The sequence below is a fragment of the Zeus faber genome (genome assembly GCF_960531495.2).
Source record: "Zeus faber genome assembly, chromosome: 15".
Taxonomy (NCBI): Eukaryota; Metazoa; Chordata; class Actinopteri; order Zeiformes; family Zeidae; genus Zeus; species Zeus faber.
In genome coordinates, this window is record NC_137194.1 from 26,968,115 (window position 1) to 26,973,114 (window position 5,000).

Below are 5,000 nucleotides of genomic sequence, written 5' to 3' on the forward strand. Positions count from 1 at the left end.
GTTTACAGGGCAGACAGGCTTGAGCCTAACCTTGGCCCCTGGTTTCAGTGAGTTATGCTGACAATGCTGGCGAGACATCAGACGTATACACACTATGCACCTTGCCTCCCGCAGGAATGCATCTGCTAGGGAAAAGGAAGAATGGTGTTCACGTTCTGATGTGCAGATGCAGAAGGGCATCTGGTGCAAACAAAAGTGCATTGAACTATTCTTTAGTGCATTATTACATGTGCAGCCCTTTCCTTCTCTTCCGGGAACTGTTTAAATCAGGCCTTCCTGTCTCAACTTATCCGTAATTAATTAATTGAAAAACTTGGTGAATAATACGTTAAAGCGTTTAGAAATGTTGATTCCTTATTCTTGCTTTGACCATTGATCTAACCACAAAGCATTCAAGAAAGGAATAAACAAAAAAAAAAAGGTGGTTGCATTTTTTTTATTTTAAATCCAAAGCCAGATTGCTGCCACCATATTACAGTAGGGTGTCACTGATTGATTTTGCTGCCGTTTCCCAGCGTGACGACGGTGATGATGACAGAGATGTCATCATCACCAGATTGAGGACAAGCGTGTGATTTACTGTGTTCAAATCTGTTCTGATTGACTGATTGAATGAAAACTAAACCACCTCTTTGATACGTGACCGGTACGGACAAACTGCGCTACTGCTCTGGAATGGAACAAACCACAAGCAGAGAATCTGACGTGGGTCTGCATGAACCTAAGGGCCTTCTGCTGTGTGACTCCATATTTGCATTGCAGTGACAGCCCTGGGTTGAGGGAGACAAATCGACCCAGCGGGTAGTCTGCGGGAGGAACAGGGGTGTATTTTGGCCCTCTGACCTCTTAAAGCCCCCCTGATCCAGGCCTGACCATCGTAAATCACTGGGTCCGAGCAGAAATGACCAACAAACAGCTGCTGGTGGATCTAAGCAGGTTTTTTCAGCAGAATAAAATCGAAACTTGTCGCATAAGTGTTGGTTGATGTAAGTGTGTGTGTCCTTGCTTTGCTTTGTGGCCAAGACGAGATGTGGAACAACAAGCAACCCTTACGGTTGCACTTTTATAAATGCACAGAGTTCCAAAGAGGCCAAATAGTTGGCGCCAGAATTGCAGGAGCATCGGACAGAAAAACTGCAGATTTTTTCTTATTTCATAGGGATCCGTCTTGACAGCATCTGCCAAACATTGGACAAACCACATCAGCAAAGAAGCTCAGCAGTCACAAACCAAAAAGAAAGTCGACGTGCAACAGTCAACCAACCATGTGATAATTGGACCTACTGCAGGTGCAGGGGGGATCCTGCAAAATGTTTGCGAACTGGGGATTCATTTGCAATAGAGGCATGAATACGGCGTCACACGTGATCTGAGTGTGGTTTCGTCCACTTCCTGTTGCCCACGCACATTTTTCAAAGTGATAGACAAAACATTTCAAAGTCCAATGGATGGAAGGGAAGAAGAGAAATTGGAAAGATTTTCTGGCACAGTCCATGACATGGACTTTGGGTCAAACATACAGTCTTTGCCTATGATTTGTGATACTCCTTAGACAGAATGATGGTTTATGGGCAGTCTACATAGGAGTGCCTGCTCAGCAAAAGCAAATTCCCAGCAGCAGATCCATAACCTTGAAACAGCACAATGCTATCGGTAATGTCTTATGGAGTTATGGCTGACTCACACAGCACAAGGTCCTCGGGCGGGTTTTAATGTCATGACTGCCGCATGATGCAGATGCCAGAGTTGGCCTTGAATGTCAGTAGCATTAGGGCTCGTGAACAGGGCGCCAGACACATTGACAAACACAAGCAGACACGCTGGTGCGCGTCTTCTCTATGGTTTCAGAGGGTTAGCGTGGCTTTTCGGTAACATTACAAGCTCAGAAATGACTCCATACTGAGCTCCATCTGAGAGTGGACTGTCAATAAAAGCATCAAAACATGTTGTTTTGAGTTTACTGTTGGCTGAAACATGATACGACAGTCCCACTGTAATTTCATTCAAGCTTTTCCCAATAGGTTCCCCCAGTTGTTTTGTCTGATAGCACTTGGACTGAAGCTAAGGAGATTTGGCCCTGAACTAGAAAGTATAGATTCTGGATGGAAACCAATCATCTCTGACTCATCATTTGTACACTCAAGATGCCATGCAGCTTCAGTGGCAGCGGGCCAGCATTGAGAAGCCGGGCCAATTCTGCCAATTCTGTTCCACAGAAAATAGGTATTGGCTTTTTAAAAAGTCACTTGAAGTCGCAGAGGTGATGTGATATACTACATTTTGTGACGTGCCACCCACTGCAGCTCCCTCGAGTATCCACAATGGGCTGTGCTAGTGGCCAACGGCCTTGGAGCATGTTCTGCTATGATTCGTAGCCTAATCATTACGGAATCCTTAAGAAGCTGAAAAGTGGCTGAAGAGGCTCTTGAGACAAAGTTAAGAGGACAAAACCGAAATACTAAACTGAAACTGAAAATATTTATGATTATATCAATGCATTAATAAAAGGCTGAATGTGGAACCCTTATCGTATAGAGGGATATGAAAATCCCTGTCAACTGTCAAAACCCAACTGTCAAAGCACAATTTTTTACGGATGTTGACCAAACCGTAATTATTTCTAAAATGGGATATTGGCGCTTAAATACATGGCTGGATATGGAATGTGTATTGTTAAACATTACAAAAATCCAGTTGTCAAATATACATTTCTGAGGTTGTGACCGATGGTGGTCATCTCTGCACAGTCTGACAGACTTTCCCATGCCATCCTTCGTCTAGACGAGAACACACACACACACACACGCATGCACACGGGCACACACACACACACACACACACACACACACACACACACACACACACACACACACACACACACACACACACTCGGGGTATAATTTCTATTGGGATCGGTTCAAAGATAGAAAATAGCCTCAAAACCTCTAAATGGGGGGTTAAACCTTTTTTTTCGACTGTACAGTACACTGAGTAAATTTGTCTTTTTCTGTCTTTGTGGCTGCTTACACAGTAAAAATGCAACTTATTTTTCTGGAGAAATTAAAGTTTCAACATTCCCCCCAAAGAATTCCTGCACTATTTTTGGGACTAAGTTTTCAGACCAACACTCTAAAACAGTAGTTTCCGGCACCTTGTATTTGGATGTATTTTGGTAGAAAAAATGTGATTTGTATAAAAACACCTCACCTTTGATTTAGTTTGTGGAAAAATAAGATAAGATAACACTTTATTAATATAAATTAAGATGAATATATTTAGTAATGTAAGACATCAAATATATAATAAATAGATAAATACATATTAATATATAATATACATTTTAAACAATATAAAATGACATAAAAGAATATAAAATGTGTATAAATGTTAATACACTATTTTATTCTAAATTAATATAAATTAATTGAGAAACATTGAGTCATCATTTGAATTTTCAACCGTAAGCCCACAAACCCCAAAGAAGAAAAGGTTACGAATGATGTCATTAGAAGAAGAATCATTATGAGGAGGAGGAGAAGGACCTCAAAGCAGCCACGAGAACAGCTACACCTGCACTCGTCTAAGAGCCCACAAACAAAACCACCAGCAGCTGGTCAAACAACACACACACACACACACACACACACAGACACACACACCCACACACATATACACACACACACACACACACACACACACACACACACACACACACACACACACACACACACCCACACACACACACACACACGGACCTTTTAGTCTCTTATTTATAACTTAGCCCACACAGCAGTGAAGAAGCCGCACGGATGGACAGTAGCAGCTGTTTAGGGACTGAAGTCGGTGCGGAGCTGGAGTGTAAAACGTTTAAATAGTGTGAAGAACACCGAGCGAGGAAAACAAAGAACTGACCACTGCCTATACATGATCTAAGCATAGTAAGAAATGTTTTAGAGTTTAATTCAAATGAGATAAACATTTCGTCATCACCTGCGTCTCCCCAGTGGGATAGGTAATTAATAATAAGGTAATTAATAACTGTATTTTAACGATTTGTGCCCTCAAAGTCACGCCATAAAAGTAACGTGTTTTCACATAGAGACCTGATTTTCCAAAGTTCATTACGAAAAAAAGAACATGGTCTACAGCAATTTTGCAGTATGAACGCAAACAAAGAAAGTCAGCGGTTTTCAGAATTATTTGAAAACGCAGAAAGCCAAAAAACAAAGCAGCTCCAACAGGAAATGTCAAACAGGAGACTAAACTCCATCACCCTGACTCTGATATGTGTGTGTGCGTGTGTGTGTGTGTGTGTGTGCGCTTGTGTGTGTGTGTGTGTGTGTGTGTGTGTGTGTGTGTGTGTGTATGTGCGTGCGTGTGTGTGCGTGCGCGCGCGTGCGTGTGTGTGTGTGTATGTGTGTGTATGTGTGTGTGTGTGTCTCATCACATTGTCAGTCTTGACTATGGCTGTGACGGTATTAATTTCTTACGGCGGTGAAAAATAAAAAGTTTACCAACGGGAGGTGGCGGCAGCAGTGCCACTCAAAAAAAATAAATTAATTAGGATTACTTTTTTAAATTGGACTTTACAATCCAGTGATGCTATTTAAAAACATGTACAACCAGCTTCAACTGTATGGGCATTACCACGTAAGAGAAGTGTCTTCGCAATAAGCACAAAATCTAACTCCAACTGTTTACTTTATGCTTCTGTCTTTTAGTCTGTGTGTGTCAGGCATGTGACCAAGTCCATTTTATCCAGGTCTCAAGCAAGTCCCAAGTCATTTTTTCTTGGGCAAGTCAAGTCACAGGTTATGTCAAGTCAAGTCGAGTCTTTAGTTAAGGCAAGTCAAGTCCCAAGTCAAGGCCCCCCCAAGGTACTGCAGTCTTATCTGCAGTATCCGCTCTTTATGAAGACAAAAGATAAGGTATTAGTACCTGTCTAATAATGGTATTATGGGCCAATCTATCTAACCTGTTCAAAAAGTATGACAATGTAT